We start from the raw sequence: 22,689 nt of genomic DNA on the forward strand, positions 1-22,689 counted from the left end.
TGTTTATCGCTTTATGATCTTACAAGAAAAACGAGTATACCAAGCAAACACATTTAGAATGTACTTTTGTTAGAACTAAATAGGATTTAGTGATAAAACAAATAAGTAAATCTTCCAAATGAGACAGGCTGCCTGAGGAACAATAAGGAAAATCTTCATTGCATTGGCCTCATTATCTCCATGTGAACTACTCAGAAACAAAACATCCTGAATGTTAACCTTCAAACCTCCAGAGCAAGGAACAACAGAAATGTAAAGTATCAAATGTTGATGATGCATGAGAAGCTTCCCAAAGTCTGATATTGCGGACATCACATAACTTTTACAAAGTTCTTAGAGATGTCTTGAAGTATTGTGCTCATTTTTCCTCTTATTTTTTGATGTAGAAACACTTCAATTACATTTCCAGTATGATTCTTTTGCAAGATAAACATTAAGTTATTACTTTCTACTCACTGTCCTTTATCCTTGTGATTTTTGAATTTATAGTCTTTGAGGATAACATCAGTTAATACAGAACTTTTTTATCTCCTTAATAAATTGTACCTTTTATCATTGTGACATGTGATCAGTTATCATTTTAGTCCATGTGTCCTAATGGTAATTCAGCTACTGTGACTTACCCAGATATGCGATGTGAACTGCATATTATTTACCCTCAATTTCAATCTACTGTGTCTGTGTATGTGAAAGAACATCTACCCTGACAACCTCCTATGTAAAGTTTGAGTAACTCCTATGATGAGGGTTTGTGTCTACTATTGTGTTATGTACCCTCCACTTGCATCTTCTCTGTGTATCCTCTTTCATTTCTCCCGGGAAGAACAGAATGTTGTCCAGTATTGTACCAGTTTTCTAAGCAAGGTTTATATAACATCTTCATTTCATTAATCCCTACTTGTTGGTCCTTGTCTTTATTACATACTTTTCAACTTAAAATACCCATGAAGGTGAATAACACAGACACTTGTTTTATACAGTTTCAGCCATTATTTTTATTCCCACATATAATGTTATAAATGACAGCTTGTTATTTGACTTCTAAACAAATGATGAAAATCAACATTCTACTTTCATATTGATGGCTTTGTTTCAGTTATCCCTGTGAGTCCAGGTTATTACACAATATCATTCCCCTTTCATCTGAAGAACGGCCTTTAACATTTTACACAGTGTGGTATTGGTTTCTTTCCTTGTTGCTATTATAAAATGCCTGACAAGAAGTCACAGTTCTTACAGTTCACAGGGACCCAGTGCATTGTGATTTGGAAAGCATGGTAATAGGATTAGGGCATGTTGGTCCACACTCAGGAAACAGAGTGAACAGGAAGTAAGGCAGGGTTAAGAAACCTCAAGGTCTGATACAAGTTGACTTGCTTCTTCCAGCAAAGTTCCACTCCCAAAATGATTCACATCTTTTCAAATAGCACCGCTGCCTAAGGATCACATGTTCAAACCCATGGGCTATGGGGACCATTTCATGTATACACCTCAAAAATGCATTCTGTTCCCTTTCTTTTATTCAAAATATGTTATCATTTCATTGATTTTTTTCCCAATCCTCTTTAATTCTACCTTAGGTCTCTGGAATATCCAGTCTCAAGTTCTTGGCTATCCATGCAGTGTAAGACATGGGATTCCTATCATGGCATGGGCTCCAGTTAAATCAAATATTTTTTGGCCACTCCCACATACCCCAACACATTTTGCAAGTGGGACAGATTAGAAGGTGGAGGGTTTTGTAGCTTGGATGGTGTCCAGGTTTCTCTTTCCATACTCTGCAGAGTTCCTTCTAGCATCAGACAGACTAGAATGTACTATGTTCCTTCATATCACAAGGATACTGTGCTTATTTTGGCCTTATTCATTATACTTAGACACTGTAAACAAATCTAGATATCCCTCAACTGAATAATAGATAAAGATTATGGTAAATTTATACAATGGAATATTATTCAGTGGTTAAAGAGGTAATATCATGCAGTTTGCAGGCAAATTAATGTAACTAGAAAAAAGTCATCCTGAGTGACATAACCTTGACCCCAAAAGACAAATAAGGTTTGTATTCATTTATTAGTGAATAACAATATCAACCAAACAGACCCCTCCCTCCAGAGCTCTCAGGGACTAAACTACCAACCAAAAGTACACATGGCTCTAGCTGCATATGTACCAGAAGATTGCCTTATCTGGTATCAATGGGACAGAGGCCTTTGGTTCTGTGGAGGCTCCATGCCCAGCTTAGGGGAATGCTAGTATGGTGAAGTGGGAGTGGGGAGCACCCTTATAAAAACAAGGGAGAGGGGAAGGGATAGGGATTTGCAGGGGGAAACCAAGAAAGGAGAAAACATTTGAAATGTAAATAAGTAAAATAACCAATTTAAAAAAAGAAAAAAAAAGAAGTGAATATTAATGGTTTAGTAGATGATAATTAAACTCTAATCCCTAGACACAGGAAGGTTAGAAAAGAAGGGGTATAGGAAATATGTGGGAAGCATGGATCTTCCTGTGAAAGGAAAACAGAATATCTTATGAGTCTGGACTGGGAGTATGTGGAGATAGGAGTTGGAGGGATTATATGTTGGAGGAGGAATGGGAAAAGAGGTAAACAGAGAGACAGCTGGAATCAGGGGTGGGGCATGTGGGGATGATGTGGAAATGAACTGCAGTGGAAACTTCCTAGAATGTATGAGGGTGCCTCTAGTAAGGGAGACAGAGTCTGAGTTGGTCATCTTTTATAGCCAGGAAGGGCTTCCAGTGGTAGTACTGGCTAACATTCAGTTGAGTTGCTAGCCAAGAAGGTCCTATGAAGGTCTCTAACCAATCCTGACTGATGCTAGGACAGATGGCTATGCAGGTGGACTTGATTCTTCACTATGATAAAGGACATCTTCACTCAGTTCAGTGAACATAGAGATGTCAAGCTAGTGCTGGCTTAGAGCCTTCACCCCTACAGTTTAATATCAAAGTTTCCCTTTTTATTTGTGGTTAAAAAAAAAAGAAAAGAAAAAGAAACTTCTCCATCTGACTTCAATTTGACTGGCTAGTTTGCTTCTATATTCAATAGCCGATTAAGTTAATCCTGTAACTTTTTAGATCCATTTATCATACTTTTACAACTGCTGCTTTTCTCCGTAGTCTATTTGCTATAATTTTATTGCTGCTTTAGATTCCATCCGTTAACTCTATATCCCATTTGTAATTCAAATCATTGAACAGTTTTTAAATAGCCATTTTATTTTTTTTTTGCTTATTAATTTCAAATGCAAACTATTTCAGAGTTTGATTTTGACCTACTTTTTCTCACACTTTAACAAATTTTGTAGTTTCTTGAATATATGTTAATTTTCTTGTACAGTGGATACTATTAATCATACATAGTAAAATTCTGAATAGTTTTGTCTTTGGAATATACTTTAATTTTATCCCCCAATTGGCCGTGTACTAGAAATTGGTGGTTCTTACAGGACTAGGGTCCTGTTTTTATGATTCGGTTGTAAAAATCTTTTGCAACCTTTTGCCCCAAATGGCTCTTATTTTATTTTGATTATGATGATGATGAAGGTGAAGAAGAAGATGATGACAACGATGACAATGATGATGATTGAGACAGGGTTATGGTTGATAACAGAGGGCAATAGAAACAGCCTATGTTGTTTTAGAGACCTCTTTGGCCTCCATAACCAACTTCAGGAAGTTTTGTATAACTTGCACTGCAATTTTCATTAAATAAACAATGACCTCGGGGAACAACACTGTCCATTGCTGCAGTAAGTCATTACTAATTATTGTTAAAGAATTAAATGTTATTTTTAATTATGTTTAGCTGCGTGCATGTGTGTTTGTGTGTGTGTGTGTGTGTGTGTGTGTGTATGCTGGTGTGTACATGTGAGTGCAGGTATCCTTTGAGACCAGAGGTGTCTAATCCCTGGAGCTAGAGCTGCAGGTGGTCATGATTATCCTGACATGGGCTTTCTGAATCATAACCAGGTCCTCTAGGAGAGTTGCAAGTGCTCATAACTTCTGTACTATCTCTGTGTTCCTCATATTTTAAATTATATTTTGAAACCAGCCCATTAGCTATTAGATTTCCATGAGGCATCTTCATGCTCCTTGGTTTGGTAGCCCACTCCTTACTTCCTCTTCTCCCCAATCTCCCTGCCCCTATCCCTATGTGATTTGAAGATACCAATGGCCTTCCTCAGTGGCCATTACTGTATGCAGCAATGCTAACCAGACAGGATGTGCCCACTGGGAAGATCCTACTGATGAAGACACCACACACTTTGACTGCTAGGACATGGTGAAAATCAAACAAACCATCTTGGAAACTTTCTCCCTGAAAGCTAGCTTTCATGGTCCAGAAGGTGTTATTCAGGCTGATCATAAGAAAAGATATCCAAATCATTTCATAGACCATCCAAAGGACTTTAGAATTATAAATATCCTATAATCCCTTAATTAAAAATTTGAGTTACAGACTAGACATGGTGGTGGCACATGACATTAATAGCAATAATCTTGAGCATAGGTAGTTGGATCTCTGTGAGTTCAAGCTCAACCTAGTCTATATAGTAAGTTCCAAGCCAGTACTATATAGTGAGTACTGTGTCTCTAAAAACAAACAAACTAAAATAAAAAAAAATGAATAACATTCAAGGAGGGAGACACTGTTATTATGCATTTTGTTCTATAAACTTTGTTAATAATGAAAAGACATTAATAACTGAAGGGAATATATAAAAATACATTTTGGGCTTGACAGTTCAGTAACTTATTTAAGTATGTCATTGAAAGAACTAGTCTGTACATGTATATGATGTACATGTATATGTATATGATGCATATACAATTTGTATATGATGCATAAAAGAAAATTCACAAGAGCTAAGTTAAAAATGAAGGAAACAGAGTAACTTAATACTTTATTTTTTGAGATTTTAGCTTATTAGAGAAATATAGAATAATAATGACTTAGAATTCCCATTCTTCATCCAAAAAGCTGAATAAATCCAAGAAAATGATGTTATTACATCTTGACTACCAGACATCTAGTTTTCAGGGGGAACAGGGCATTTGAGGGGCTGACGATGAAGTATTGCTGGCTATTGAAGGCTAGCCAGGGCTACCAGTGGGTGTTCAAGCTAGGCTTCAAGAAAGAAACTCTCTCAAAAATCAAAAACAACAGCAAACAAAACACAAGCACATCTTGTGGATTCTGATACACCTTGGGAACCAGATGGTAGTTATATCATGTGCTATGGCAAATATAATGCATGAAATATTTTCCTTTTATGACATTCTCAGTAAAATTATTTGAAAAAATGATAAAGATAAATGTTCTGTGATATTTTCCTCCTGTTGACTATAGCCAAGGTATATCAGATTAATTACCTTGGTATAAGAGGAAATTAAATTATAAATGAGAGTTGTAGCATAAGGATATTTTGCATAAATGATTCTATCTATTGCTAATTAGTGTTGAAGTTTTAGTTTAATGGTCAGTGGAAACATAAAGGTAACATATAAGCTCCAAGCCACATTGAGAGCATGTTCTCTGCCTCGCTATCCTCAAATCTCACTATGTTTGGAAGAGAATGCAGAACACTCTGTATCAAAAGCTTTTAATTAGAAAATATGAAACTAAATTTAACTCCATATGCTACTTTCATAAAATTATCATTGCCTCACATAATTAAAACTAGAACCATGAGAAAAAGTAATGTTTCAGCTTCCCCTCTGAAAAAAAGTATTATCATTCTACAGCCACCAATATAACTCTGTAAAAACTCATAAATTTCTTACCTAGACTGTAGTAGTATATAAATAATCTCATTCTAGTATAAGTCTAAATTAAGTATTTATATCATAACAAGGCTTTGATGCACGTTACTTGAAAAATAAGTACATATTTTATCCTGTCTTTATTCAGTTGTTCTATTAATTAGAGCAATGTGTTTTTTTCAGTATAAACTATAATCAAATTAGAACATTTCTTATCATGTTTTATGTAAGCATTTATGTAATCTTTTGGTTCATGAATTGTCTATTTGGCTGTAGGTTTGTTTTGCTCTGTTCTGTTTTGTCCTGATACAAAGGATTATTATATAACACAAGCTTGCTTCAAGTTCACACAAAGCTCTATTCCAGCTTTTCCATGATGTGTACTCCTAAATATCTGCCAGCATTGCCAGCGATACTTGTAACCATTTTAAAAATTAAACAGTGTGTAAGTATCAGATGTGATTGTTTTGAGCAGTATTTATCACCCTCTAGTCTCATATAGCAATGGATCTTCTTGTTGAATTTCATGTAGACAAAGAATGCTGACAGTAATAAAAATATAAAACTAGTTAAGTGGTAAACAGGGCCCACTGAATCAACTAAGCAAGTCTCCTATGAACTCTCAGAGACAGAAGCAGCAAGCACAGGCTCTATATGGGTGTGTACCAGATCCTCTGCATGTATATTACATCCTCCAGCTTAGTAGTTTTATGGGATTCCTGAGTGTGCAGAGTCATAGGTCTCTGATTCTTGTACCTGCTCTTGGAGCTGTTTTCCTCCTGTTAAGTTGCTTTGTCCAGCCTCAGTGTGGTGGTTTTTACTTTATCTTATCATATTCTTTTTTGTTTGTTTGTTTTTGTCTGTTTGCTTGCCTTTGTTTTTTGAGACAGGGTTTCTTCGTATAGCCCTGACTGTCCTGGAACTCACTTCTGTAGACAAGACTGACCTCGAACTCAGAAATCTGCCTGCCTCTATTTTATTATATTCTGTTTTGTAACGTTTGTTTTTTGTCTTTTAGGAACCTGTTCTTTTCTAAGGAGAGACATAAAGGTAGTAGATCTGGAAGGGAGAGTCAGAGAGAAGGAACTTACACGAGTAGAAGGAGAGGAAACTGCAATGAGGACATATTGTCTATGTGAAAGAACACTATTTTCAATAAAAGAAAAAAATCGGAGAAAACTCAAAATTAATACATTCTGATAGTTATTAGCATTGAATATTGGGGAAACATGTGTCTCATGTTAAAGATGGAATAGAATTCTAGCATGAAAAGTTTTTGCTTCACTGATACTCCCAAAGGCTTTGTAACCACAAACCACATATGGCATTTTCTTTGAAGAAATCTTCCCTAACACATAGATATATAAATAATGTGTGTGTGCCTCAGTCTGTAAAAACATTCTAAATAAAATTTGGAACACATTGTTATAACATGGCTGGATACTAGTGGTTCCTAAATCATGACACATTCTGCTCTGGACTCTAGAAGTAAATTCAGTAAGGACTCACTGGCTTCATCATGGTATCCAGTACTCCAAATGGTTAACTCAGAGATTGTTCACACTTGCTTTCACATATTTTCACACAATAAGCACAAAGTGTTTGGCCTCAGTAATGTCATTCAGCAACACCTGCTTTTCCTTTCATACTCTTGAGATTTTTCTAAACTCTGGTCAGATTTCCAAGACAGGACTGAAGTAAAGAAATTCTGAGGGGAAAAGTTACTATAATGAAAACATCTCCCATGAATACACCGAATCCATTAACAACAACCTAAGTCTCAAAACTGCCCAATCGCTATGTGGCTCTCTGAAAGGGTGGCATTAATTTAAACTTTGAGAATCTTCAGCCAAAGGTCTTCGGTCAAAGATCAAATGGTATTAACCATTAAGCATAAAAGATTAAAATAAATGATACATTCCATGTTAAGACCAGTCACATATAGGAAGTCTTGGCACAAAAGAATCAGAATTACAACTGCTCTGTATAGCATTGAGCACTGTGGTAAAATATAAGTGCTCTGTGATAAAATATAAGTGCTCTGTATTTACCCAATAACAACATGCCTATATAGTATTGTAACTAACAGCAAAACTTTTGGCTGATGCATTAATAGTGTGCTGTATCTTTATTATATTTATGAGCATATTGATTTTAGGATCCACTTCATGTTGCCAGATGAATTTCTAGACATATTCATCCTCATTTTTTCCCTTCCTTCCTCTTTGTCTCCCTCTCTCTTTCTCTTCATATTTCTTGTTTTTTTATTTCTTTTCTTTTTAAATTTCTTTCTGACCCCTGCTTTTACCAGGACCTTCCAGGTGAGTTCTTTCTCCATAAGATTAACAAAATTAGGATATCATCAGTTCTAGAGATTGTAATCACAACACACACTCATTTGAGGAATAGATGGGCTTGAGCCTCACTGTAAATGTAGATCTCCCTCTAGTCCTTGACTTCAAGAGTCATATACTCCTGCCATCCACAGGTCTAGTCACAGAAGACCTTCAAATAGGATATTTAAGTTTTGATACACGAATATGACACATGAAAAAAATCCAAAACAAATAAAAAGATGGTTATGTAAAAAAATAAAAATCTAAAAAACAAACAAAACAAAACAAAAAAAACAAAACAAAAAAACCCTCACTATCCTAAATTGAATTTTAAAGTATTTACTGTTTTTACATTTACCTATTTGCTCTTACATCATTGGAATCTGAACTGGAAACTTCTATTTGTTTGGGAAGTTAGTTATGCCAAATGATGCATTGCTGGTGCATACAGGTGAAAGGATGTCTTGCTAAACCAAACACATGAAAGACTGTTTTCCTGAAGCAGACATGGGTGAAAGGATGTTTGATATAGCAGACTTGTGAGAGGATGCTTGATGAAGAAGTATAAATATGACCCCACAGACAGTGGGAGACGAGCACTGAGCACTGATTTGATTTGCTCAGCCTCACTATTCTTCACTAATGACACATATGTACTGGTTTGCCTTACATAGTGTTGTTGAGCTCAGCTTGTGGTAACACTGTCATTGAGAGAAACTCACCCAAGCTCGTGAGGTTCATGCAGCAGCTTGCCTCTTCTTGGGCTTCACCTCATGCCGGTTGGCCAGCCTGGCCAACCTGGCAGTATCTACAGGATTGAACTATTGCTGTCTGGTGTCTGCTTGCTGAAAGGGCTGAGCTGCAGATGCTGGTTCGTGCCTGGTGTTTGCCTGCCTAGAGGACTAGTCTGTAGTTGCTGAATTGTATTTGGTGTTCACTATGGGACTTGACTCCTGTCAAAGAATATCAAACTTGCTCCCAAAGAGCCATTGCTGAACAGATCCACTTCTCCTATGACCTAATAACTTCTCTCTTGGGCTACCTCTGCTGGATTGTGGGCTAGAGGAGAGATTAAATCCTTATTAAAAGTGGACTGCCAAAAATTTATGCTTATAAGAGTCACTGCATTTGATTTTACATGTAAATGGCAAATGAAAGGATTTCTAGGAAGGGAGACAGGAAAATCCATAAGAAAATCCCACTCTATTCTAAGCATATTAGTATTAATTTTGGCATAGTATAGGAGGTATTATAGACATTAGTTATATACACAAATTTCCAATAGCTGAGCAAATTCCTATGTGTATATGTTAAGTTAAATCCAGCCCCTTAGGACAAACAACAATATGAACTAATTAGTACCCTCAGAGCTCCCAGGGACTCAACCACCAACCAAGGACTATACATGGTGGGACTGATTGCTCTATCAGCATGTGTATAGTAGAGGATTACAAAGTTGAGCATCAATGGAAGGAGAGGCCTTTGGCCCTGTGAAGGTTCTGTGTCCCAGTGTAGGGGAATGCCAGGGTCAGTAAGCAGGAGATGGTGGGGTGGTGAGCAGGGGGAGGGGGAAGGCAACAGGGGTTTGTTCTTGTTGTATTTTGGGGGTATTTTTGGTCTTTTATTGTTGTTTGTTTGTTTGTTTTTTGAGGGGAAACTGGGAAAGGGGAAATCATATGACATGTAAATAAAGAAAATATCTAATAATAATAATAATAATAATAATAATAATAATAATAATAATAATAATAATAAAAGAGTTTCTAAACTCCTCAAAATTGTCTCTTGTCTTTGATACTTACCCTTGAACTTGGAACATATAGGATCATAATAAATTTCAATTGTTTAGTATTACTTAAGATAGGGATAATGGTATTATGGAATTATCAGGGACAAGAAGAAGACAAATCAAATACTAAGGTCAGCAGTGCCCCTCTCAAGCACCATATACTGAGACATTCTACTTGTTCTAGATCAACCAATATTTTGTTGTTAATTCTTTTTAAGACACCTTAGCAAAAACAGAGGTGTTACAAAAATATCTGTGCAAGGCTAGCACTAAGATTTATAAATGACAAGTCTCCATCACCAATCTAACATAAGGGGACACTGATAATGTTTTTCATCTATCATCTTCATACCAAAAACAGATTTATAATCCTTATATGGAAATTCAAACCATGGCTGAGCATGAAACACTATAAGTAATGAACATTAAAATAAAAATATTGATTGGCATTAGCTATTTAAAAGCCAGAAGTATTTCATGGAAACAGTTCAATAAAAGTTATGTCATTTATGGTATACATGTGCATAAAGTTGGTGTTTATGAATACCAGCTTTTGCTAAAGTAAAAATAGGAGATTTTTCCGTGTAGCCAACAGTTCTTTTCATACATCCTTTGGTAAGTTTTACTCAACAGTGTATTTTGCATAGTTAGGAAATTTCAATCCAGTGCTTTACTATTTGGGTTACCTTGTGTAGAAAATACAACCCTTTGCTAGGATCACAAAGCTTGTCAAGAGAAGCTCTGCCAGAGCCTGACCAATACAGATGCAGATGTATGCTCACAGCCAACCATCAGACTGAACACAGGGATCCCAATGGAGGAATTAGTGGGAGAAATGAAGTAACTGAAGGGGTTTGTAACCCCATAGGAAGAAGAGCAATATTCACCAATCAGACAAACTTAGACCTCCCAAGGACTAAACCAACAACCAAAGAGTACACATGAAGGGACCCATGGCTCCAGCTGCATATGTAGCAGAGGATAGCTTTATCTGTGAGGGGACCTCTTGGTCCTGTGGAGGCTCTATGCCCCATTGCAGAGGAATGCTAGGGCAGTGAGGTAGGAGTGGGTAGGTGAATGGAGTAGCACCCTCATAGAAGCAGGGAAGAAGGGAAGGGGATGGGGGATTTCAGAGGGGAAACTGGAAAGGGGGATAACTTTTGAAATGTAAATAAATAAAATAACCAAAACATTCTCAGAAACCCATAAGAAAAGTCATTGTTCAGATAACTTCAAAATCTAGCACTCAAATTATATGATGATTGATTGTAAAACAAACCACCATGATATTCTGTTGCATCAAACAAAATTTTTAAGGAAACAATACATAGAAAGTCACCAATTTTTTTGCAAAGTAACAATGCTAATGACATTTATCAAGCCTAATGCCATCTCTAGATTGCAATGGTTCTGTGAGAGATGGCAGCTATTAAGAAATAATAAAAAGTGGTACTTTGGGCTGGCAAGATAGCTCAGCAGGTAAGAGCACTGACTGCTCTTCTGAAGGTCCTGAGTTCGGATCCCAGCAACTACATGATGGCTCACAACCCAACCACCCATAATGAGCTCTGACTCCCTTTTCTGGTGCGTCTGAAGACAGCTACAGTGAATTACGCCAGAGCAAGCAGGTCCAGAGCAAGCAGGTCGACAGAGATCCTGAGTTCAATTCCCAGCCGCCACACAAGTGATGGCTCACGGCCATCTGTACAGCTACAGTGTACAGTTATTCATACACATAAAATAAATAAAATAAATCTTTTTTAAAAAGTGGCACTTCATTTGTTTATACTCTCTTTTTCCCTCAGTATCCATACTCTGATACATTGCCAGTGCTTTACAAAAATCTTCCTACCTTTGATCTGTACATAAGTGATTTTAAAACAAACATTGAAGGAATTAACTTTAACTTAAACTATTCTAACCATCAACTTATTATTCGGGTAGTCAGCCCCTATTTGATGTTAAGTGATTTCTGTTGTCAGTAGCTGAAGTTGTAGTCACGTTTCTGGTAATTTGATTAAATAACAAATTCTCAGGCTTTGTTTTCATTTTTACCCTGTCCCAGCAATGCTGCCTACTGGGCTCATGTCATTCTCCATCTGCACCAAAACTATTTTTCTTCTTCTTGACAAGTGAATGCATATAACTACTGTTGTATTATTTTTAAATATCAAAAGAAAACTGGTGTTACACGACAAGATTGTGGTGGAAATAGTAAATAATGCACTGTGAGTACTAAAGTAGATTACAAGGAATTTATTGTGCATAATATAAGGAAATGACAAAATTTCTACTTTCCCCTTTGTTATTAAAAATTTATTTCTAAACACTAAAAAAGAAAAATATTGTAACTATTATCAATGAGATTTTTGTCCTAATTTCTTTTTCAATAATACCTCCACCACCACCAGCATATGCTCTGCTCTTTGGGAATACACTCCCACACTGGCAATCATTTTACTTTGGTAACAAAGTAAAAGATCTTTGTATATTGATGGTATAGCCTGAGATATTATTGAATTTATCAAGTGTAAGTCTTTTGATGGAATCTGGGTATTTGTCTGTGCAGTATACTATATCTGCAAACAGGAATAATTTGAGTTACTTTCTTCTTATCCTCATGCCCACATCAATCTTTCCTGTTGCTTTACTGTCAACCCAGAGGTGCTTAGTCCTTTACTGATAAGCACAGTCAGAGAGTCCACCCCTTTTTGGTTCCAGATCTTACTTTTCCTCTTCCTCATTCAGGTAATGTGGGCTGTGGGTTTACCCATTGTTATGTTAGGGTATAACACTTGAAATCCAAAACAGTCAAAGACTTTTCTCATGAAGGGATTTTGAATTTTATCAAATGCCTTTGTTGAAATGATTCTATGTATTTTTTTTTCACTCCATCCTGTTGATCCCTTTCTGTATGTCAAGACTTCTGGCCATGGAGGATATTCAAGCTGATCATGGTGAATGAACAGATTGGTGTGTCATTGAAACTGGTCTACAGGCAGTCTTAGAAGTTTTGCTTCTATGTATTTCAAGAATGTTGTAGTTTTTGTTTGATTGCTTGATTTATGCCTTGCCTGATTAAAATATGTTTGTACAAAGAGCATGAAATGATTCTTCCTCTTCCAGGCAGACTGAGTAAAATTGGATTCTTTTTTTAAGTGTCTTTTACTTAATATATTTTCAGTGCACATTAATTATATGAAATAGTACTCCATTATGAGATGTTTATATAAGGTATGATTATATTCATAGATCATTAACACAGTTACCTTTTCCCTTCCTTTTTCACCTGCTGATTGGCTTCTAACTCCCAGATAAGCCAATCATACTTTTCTGACTTACTTTCAAGACTCTACATAAGAAAATAAATGCAATATAGACATGAGTCTGGCTTGTGTTGCTCAATAGGATGATCTCGCCTAAAATCAATTTTCTTATTGAAAATGACACAAATTTCTCATTCTGAATGACTAAATAATATTCCATCATATATGTGTCACATTTTGTTTATCTATTTATCCACTGACTGACATTTAGGCTGAGTGATATGTAGGTGCTGTGAATAATGTTGCAATGAATATAGTATATAAGCATCTCTACAATATGCTGCCTTTGATTTCTTGGGCATATAAAGAGAACAGTATAGCTGTATGAAATGATTAGTTCTGCTTTTGTTTTCTTTAGAAGCCATCATATTGATTTCCATCAAGAGTGAATGAGGTTTACTTCAACCTCTACTTCCTTCTCAATATTTGTTGCTTGCGATGTTCATTCTATCTTTTTAAAAGATTCTATTTTTATGTAAATTATCATTATTCTGCATGTACATCTGTGTACTACTCTGGATTTGTCCTCTGGAAGAGCAGTCAGCGTACTAAACCACTGAGATATCTCTCTATACTTTTGTTTTGATTTTTAAATGGCAATCATTATGACCTGGGTAAGAGTGATTTCCCAGATAGTATTATTTGTTTTAATCAAATCATAAGGAAAAATGGAACAAAGAGTTCTTTAAGATCTCATCCTATGCTCTTATTGGTAATCAATGGGAGGAGCAGCCCTTGGTTCTGTGAAGGCTCTATGACCCAGTGTAGGGGAATGCCGGGGCCAGGAAGCAGGAGTGGGTGGGTTGGTGAGCAGGGGGAGGAGAAAGTGGGGTTTTGGAGAGGAAACCAGGAAAGGGGATAACATTTGAAATATAAATAAGCAAAATATCTTTAAAAAAAAAGAGAGAAAAGATCTCATCCTAAACACTGATGTTCTTATCATTATAACATAATGTCTAGCAATTGTTTTTGATCATGAATATAAACCTTCAGGATGCTCTTTTCACATCAGTTTATTAAAGTGCAATTTCTATACAATAAAGTTGACAATCATTGAATTTTGACAGTTACATTACATCTGTACATCCTGTATACAAATGAAGATGCAAGTCAGTGCTATCACTCTGAAAATTTTTGTTGCCTGCCTCCTTGAAGTGATCCTCGCCCCCTGCTGCCTGCCACCTTGAAGTGATCCTCGCCCCCTGCCGCCTGCACCCTTGAAGTGATCCATGCCCCTGCTTCCATCCTTTTACAGACTGCAGCCCTCAGTTATCCATTGACAAGGCACAACATAGAATTTCCTTCATCTGTTTACATAATATTTTCAGGATTTGTTCAAGTTGTTGTATACATTACACTGCAGCTACACTTCAATGCTTAACTGTTTTCATTGATTGGAGAGAACACGCACTTGAGGTTGCTACTCAAAGAGCAATAAATACTTCTATGCCAAGATCAAAAATTATTCTTTCATAATAAATCAGTACTTCTGTATTTAACTAACTAGATACCAGCAAAGTGTATTAGTCACTTCAGTTTATTATGTCACTACAGGAATAGCACATTTACTAGCACCAATACTGTGTGATTCAGACATAAGTTCATAAGGTATTCATACTTCAGTAAATCATTTAATTAGTAATCTTTAGCAAGTTTCCTTGATGTTTTGTTGAGTATTGCAATAAATTACCACCGCACTGATACAGTGCCATGCATTAGTCTGACTTTGCTACTGAGAAACAAAAACTTTTAAAAGCTTTTAATTAATTGTACTTAGAGAGTCATGTCTCTGATTTCAATGACCTGCAGAATGATGCATTTCTCATTACTGACTGGTGTCACCTACCCACAATTTTTACTGTAAGATATATATTTTCCAATATATGTTTAAAAGCACACAAAACTCCATTTCACTTAAGGAAACCAAGGACACTTTAAAACCTAGACTAACACCTTAGTGTTGGCATAAGTAACTGAAAACGCATTGCTGTGATAGTGTGAAATACGTCAAGAGTTACAGAAAGGCCCATCCCCTTGATATATGAGATACTTTGGGCATAACACTATCAAGAGTAAGTTGATATAATGTCTTGTGGCTGTAGGAAGTTATGCATACACTATACTTCATTTTTAAAGTACTGGCAAAATACGTTTTAAAGCAAGTACAATACTAAAGGTAGACAGTTCAACCCAGGTTTGTATCCTTCTTTTAAATGCCAGAGTGGTGAAGGACATAGTGGAATTATACAATGTGTGACTGCAATGGTCCTTCATTTTCTAAGAGTTTTATTCTGATGAACAAACTCAGTCTAAAGAGCCAAAATACTAGCAATCAGTACTTCTGGTATTACACCTGAACTCTCCTGATCCCTCAGCCTTACTTGTTATTATGGTAATATATTTCTTTGAAAATCTGCCTACTCAACTGTACAAAGATTATTTTGATGCTTATACTTATTCCTTTTAAAAATTATAGGTTTTGCTTTCTAGGCTTTATACTGCACTAAGAGTTCAATCTTAAAAATCCATGCAAAGGAAAAGAAATGGTGTTTCTTCCTGAGCTCAAAGAAATAAAATGTGGCATCTATAATCTATACAATCCTTCCTGGAGGTAGATATGACTGCTGTTTTACACACACACACACACACACACACACACACACACACACACACACCAGGTGGCTTGGTTAGGGAGAGAGAGAGAGATAGAAAGAGAAACAGAGACAGACTGACAAAGAGAGGGTGAAATAATCATCACCAAAGAGAAGGTAAAGTATCAGGCCACTCTATGACACGGTCACGTATTGAATGCTAACAATTCTGTAGGCATGACAGGAAAGCTGGGTGTTTGAGAACCAGATCCCTGTCTTCAGTGCACTTCACTTTTGAAGTTAGACCAAACTGCTGACTCTGAGTCTATAGTGAAACACAGTTTCTGAAATATGTGTACCAGACCTGTCAGATTCCAAGTGAGCATGGAGAAGGTGAGCAAGGAGCTCATTCCAGTTTTTGCTAGTTCTGGCTGCTAGGAAACAAATGTTGTAGAGATTGGATAGACAAAGCTCCACTTCCTAATTTACAAGTAGCCACCTCTCTCAGGTCAAGCAGACCTCATGTTTCAGCCTCCTTTTATGAGGGCATCAATTTGTTTCATATGGGCCATAATTTATAGTCTAATTAACACATACCCTGGAGCCAAAGGGGCACAGGCTTTCAGCCCACGGCACTCAGGGTAACAACTTAATATAACATTGATTTGTTTTATGACATTTGAGTGCTAGTAATGATATCACAGAGTCATATACACATATGTTAGTGATACATATTATATATATATTATATCATATATATGTATATATATACATATATATATATATGCAACAGTACAATTAACCTCAATGTATTTCCACACCCTTGATGTTTAATTAAAATCTCTAGGCTGTAAGAATTGCCAGATTATGTCATTTGAGTACAAAACACCTCATACTGGTAGTACAAAATTTTATTATCTAGGAACTCAGGTACTAGGCCTATTACTGTATTCCTTTCAAATTACCTACCTAAACATTGAAAACTTCAATTTCAATAAACTGTTATTTTCAGACATTAAATTATTATGTTCTCATCTATACAGTTCACAAGCAGGAAATTTTAAACTTCACAGACCAAAAACCATCCACCGACTTTGCAGACATGTACTGAATATTTACTTTGACACAGAGCTGAAGACAAACATAGGAAATAAGAGGCTGGAAAAGTAAGCTGTGTTTATGAAAAAAAATCCAAGAATAAAACCATATCTCAAGACTACAACTGGTTTCCTAAAATTACCTACGAACTATGAAAATATCAAATCAAACTAAGGCTGTGGAAATAAACCAATGTAATATTGAAAGGTGTGGACAAGCAGTATGAAAAACAATCTATACAAGCCAACATAGACAATAAGTGGTTGTTGTTCATTCAGTATAGTCAAAAGGTAATTTTCAAATCGACAGGATGAATTAGATGCTGTTGGATAGTGTTTTCTAAAACAGATTAAGACAATCATTGCAAACTCTATTTTGACGAAAGACGAGAGCCAAGTCTCCTTTGATGCTTCTTTGAGAATACAACTTTATTATTGTGGGGTTCTTTTGCACTCCAATAATTTCAGTATTTGGCTGAGAAAAAATACCATGTTCACACAGATCCATCTGATTTGACAGCCTAATCCTTCTCTCAATAACAATCAAGCTGGGGCTTGATTTCCTCACTTAAGTGGAAATTGGTTTCCTAATGGAAAATTGCTTTAAAATTGTGTTAACATAATTCCTGTGCAAAGCAATTTAATGATGCAACATTCAGTGCTAACTCTTCACATTGAAGAATACCTCTGTAAATTGCTTCCCAGGACAAGTATTTTATCTCTACTTTTTGTTTAGTTTTGTTACTTTGTTACTTGAGATATTTTCTTTTCTTTCACAATTATTTTTTTTACAATTCATACATGAGTAATGTGTTTATATCATTTTCACCTCCTAATCTCCCCTCCTAATCTCTCTCTCTCTCTCTCTCTCTCTCTCTCTCTCTCTCTCTCTCTCTCTCTCTGACCACTTCTTCTTCTGTCATTTTAACTTGTACATATATCTGATTGTGTGTGAATGTGTTTGCATGTGTGTATGTCTAACGAAATAAGTTTATTTAGTGTTGTATATATGTTAATTGTCTTGAGAGATTTCCACTTGAGACTAGGGAGCCTATCATGACACTTGCTTTTGGAAAAGACTGAGTCTCCTTCTCTTAGCAGCCATGAATTGCCTATAGGGCTCTCTCCAGGGCAGGGCCTTGTGATATTTCTCTACATTGGGTGCTGTTGTTTAATATGGATGTAAGAAACTTCACAAGATCCTTCCCTAGGCCCTGCCCTGAAGGCTACGGGCAATTAATTCTACATATTTAGAAGACCATGTTGTTAGAATTTCATCCATACAGTTCCCTTGTCATATATAGAAGACTGGAAGATGGAAACACTATCTTGCAGTAGATGGCCTGGTCTTATCTTTAAGCTGGGTATTTATTGCAAGTACTATCAATACACGTCGTAGGGAAAACATGGACAGTTTAAGTTTAGCAATTTGCTTTGTATCTGTTTCATATAAAAAAGTTGTGGAGTTGGTAGAAAAATACCAGAGTGATGATTTCATTCTTCTACAGTGTTTCCTGTGTCTTAGACACAGTTGTCTTTTAAAGGTATCAGTTGGAGCTAAGCACTCCTTGGTCAATTGTTCTCTGCATTTGACCAGTTGATGATTTTGATGATAGTCTGTTTGCTAGAAAAGAAATGTCATTGGCTAGGGTTGAGAGGTACACTTACCTCTGCACTCTACATATTTGTTGAGCTATTATTTCTGTAGCTTATGTTGAAGCTGGATATTTATTGCAAGTACTACTAATACAAGTCAAAGGGAAAAATGAACAGTTTAAATTTAATAATTTGCTCTGAATCTGTTTCATATAACAAAATTGTGGAGATGGTGGAAAAATACCAGAGTGATGATTCCCAGGTTTAGAAAGTTGCACATTGAGTAAGAGATGCATATAAATGCATATTTAATTTTAACTGAAAGTATTTGATATAAGAGTATTTCATTAGAGAGCTAAGAATTCAGGTGTAGTTAAATAATTATGCCTCTAGAAAATTTCACACAAGAAATATTTTGGAGATTCAAAAAATGAATTCAAAAATGAATGACTTCATCTGCAATGCAGTGGACTAGAGTAATTTATGATAAACCCTAAAATCTCAGTAGAATTTTGAAGATCTCATTTGTTTCATTATAGCAGGAGAAAATTAATTCTACTTTGTCTATGAAAATCTATTTTTCTTTTTTCTTTTATTCTTCCTTTTATTTTCATTCTTTGCATACATTACATCCCAACTGCAGTTTCTGCTACCTCTACTCCTTCCAGTTCTGCCCCATGTGGCCTCTCCCCCAGATCCACTCTTCCTCCTTGCCCTTCAGAAAAGAAAGAGCAGGCCTCCCAAGGATATCAACAAAATACAACATAACATATTACAATAAAGATAGGCACAAACATTCATATCAAGGCTGGTAACTGAGTCAGAGTAAAAGGCTGCAAGTGTTGAAGAGTCACGAATGCTCCCACTCCCACTCTTATGAGTCCCACAAGAACACCAAGCATAACTTATATACAAAGCTCCTAGCTCAGAACCAAATAAGGTGTGTGGTTGCAGATTCAGTGTCTGTGGGCCCCTATGAGCCCTTCTTAGTTGATTCTGTAGATCATATTCTTGGGGTATCCCTGACTTCTCTGGCCTCAACAATCCTTCCTATCTTATGAGTTTCCATGTCTTCACCTCAGGTTTGGCTGTGTGTCTCTGCATCTGCTCTCATCAGGTGCTGGATGATGTATCCCCCACCCCATGACAATTGAGCTAAGCACTGAAACACATTTATCACATTAACCCTTTTATCACATTAACCCTTACTCCTCCCTGAACTCCTCCAAGAACCAGTCAATCCCCTATTAACCTATCCTCCCTACTTTCTGTTGTGTGTTTGAGACTGTATGTGTTTGTGTTTGTGTATTTGAGTGCTTGTGGCCTACTTTGTCAAATTTGTACTGTCCTTTTTGCATTGCTGGGAGCAATCGACTAGAGTATGGTTGTTCTACTAGGGACCACACATCTAAAGAAAATGTCTTCTTCTTCCCCCCAGCTACCATCAACTCTCACTTGAAGTTTATATAGATGTGTGGTCTTCAGAACTCCTCTTTCCATGCTGAAATGTTCATTGCCTTGATTTTGTTGAGGTTTGTGCAATCAAGCACAGCTGAATTCAAGAGGACATCAGTCCTGCTTGGTTTTGCCCTGGTCCTCATTGACCTCTTTGTTTTCTAACCTTTCACTTCCCTCTCCCAAGGTGTTCACTAAGCATAAGTGGAAGCTGTGCAGTATAGACATCCCATATAGGGCTGAGTACTCTAGAGACACTCATTCTCTGAACTTTGACTGGCTAGCAGTTTCCGTATTTAGTCACCACCCACTGCACAAGGAAGCTTCTCTGATGGGGATTGAAAGCTTCACTAATTTGCAGGTGAACATAGAGGCCTTCAGAGAGCTGTTTGATACTAAGTTTATTTAGACAAATGGTAGTAAGAGGTTCATGCCTGGGGCCTATAAGCCACCTTGTAATGGGTTCTTGGTCATACTTATAGGAACAGATGTGCACTTTGTCCTGTAGAACAGGCCTAAAACCCAATCAGAAACAAGTTGGTTGCTCGAAAAATATTTGTCCCACCATGGAATATTTTGTTGTGCTGCTCTTTATTGCAGCTGACAGAGGTCATGGCTGAGTTATGACAGAGTTCATAAGCCTATTCCTTACTTCCCTTTCTCAGCAGGCTGTATTGGCTCCCCAGCAGGAAAAAGGCTTCCTGGTCAGTCCCAGCTTGATATCTGTGAGAAAGCAGCTTAGACTAGTAGAACAGGTTGTTTAAATACCCTAACAATGTTTGGAGAACTTCACACTATTTTCTCATCAAATATTTTTTTCTAAATATGATGCAATAAAAATTGTAAAAAATATAAAATATCTGTTCCTAACCTTCATGTTGACAAAGCAAACAGTTTTCCTTCTTGAAGAAAATTGGCTTTTCAAACACTGCCTGTAGTTTGTGCTAGAATTATTGAATAACAAATAGCACTGCCCAATTTCCATGGGATCAATATTCTCACCATGAACTTAAAGCTACTCACAATGACTTGCAACAAATGAGAAATTAGAAAATAGTACACATCGTACCACTTTACTCTGTTTCGAACATGTGAATGTAAGAACCATGAGTAACAGGAAAGAAACACAGGTAATAATGAAATGTAAAGTGATTAAGAATGAAAAAGTCTGAGTTGGGTATGGTGGCACATATTCTTAATCCCAGCACTTGAGACTGAAACTGGAGGTATATGAACTCACAGCACACTGATATATACTCCTTCTTTTGAAAGAAAGGCTAAATTTGAGTATTACTAAAGTGTGTTCCAATGTAACTCACAATTATTTTAAAATATTTAAGTACTAGTCCTAGTTGATAACCATCTACTACAGGAGTACTGAAATTCTTGCTATCAGGTTCTAGGGAAACAAAAACAAACAAACAAAAAACAGGCTAGTTAGATTCTAATGCCTCATGCTTAAAGGCCTATATATAGGGGCCTGGGGACAGTCTATATTAAGAAATAATAAAAACAGAAAATTATTGGGGGGAAGCACAGAAAAAATACTTTTTCTAAGCACATTATATAGCTCAGACAAAAATTGAGCTCTTAATTCAGGAGCATGACACTTTACTAAATACAAATATTATATCACCTCTAGTAATGATTAAAGCTATATGTTCCAAAATATGGAAAAGAGAGAATTTATTTAACAATCTATTCTATTAAATAAATATTTTAGAGTTAAATACAAATTTCTGTTTCTAATTTTTAGGCATGTGCCTAGTTATCTGTCTTAGATAGATAGAAAATGCCCTGGAATAAGATTAGCATGGTCTAGTGCTTGCATATAACTACTTTATCTGGTCAAGTAGAAGTACCATGTTCAGTTGTAACAGAGTTGAGTGATAAAGAGAAACATGTCATAATCAGAGCACATGATAGGCAAATAAAAATGCAATGCTGGAGACTGAATACACACACACACACACACACACATCTCCCACATTGCCTTTTGTCAGTTTCTGTTTTCTTTTCTCAACCCTCTTTTCTCAATTTCAGACACTTCTGAGTGGCTTAAGAGGCACAGAATCTCATACTCTCACTTAAATCACTCATATTTCTTCTTGATAGGAAATTCATTTGGGAGCCAGCTATAGGTTATTTTGTATAAGAATGAATGTGACAAATGGTTTTATTTTCTTCAGACAAATTGGAGTTCGATTTTATTTTCTATACTTACCGTAATCAGTCTTTGCTTTTGCTTAATGTGAAAGTATCCTACAGCTTATGTAAAAATAGAAGAATCAGGAAATAGGAAGTGTAATCCTTAGACAAGTGCTGACTTGTTTTCTGTACTACTTTCTTTAAAAGAAAAATCAATGAAATGATGCCTAATAATATTCTGCTATACTCAGAGATTGGTGCCTTACCCAATTTTCATCAGATAGGATGCTTCCAGCACCTGATGGAACTATGCAGAGACCCACAGCCAAACATGAGGTAGAGCTCTGGGAATCCTGATGAAAAGGGGCAGGAAAGATTGTAGGAGCCAGAGGGGTCAAAAACACCACAATAAAACACACAGAGTCAACAAACCTGAACCTATATGGACTCACTGAGATGGAATCAACAATCAAGGAGCCTGTAAGGGTCTAACTTCTGCATATGTGCTATAATTGTGTGGCTTGAGGTTTTAGTGAGACTCTTAACAGGGGGAGCAGGCGTTATTTC

Source organism: Mastomys coucha, unplaced genomic scaffold (assembly GCF_008632895.1).
Source record: "Mastomys coucha isolate ucsf_1 unplaced genomic scaffold, UCSF_Mcou_1 pScaffold14, whole genome shotgun sequence".
NCBI classification, from domain to species: domain Eukaryota; kingdom Metazoa; phylum Chordata; class Mammalia; order Rodentia; family Muridae; genus Mastomys; species Mastomys coucha.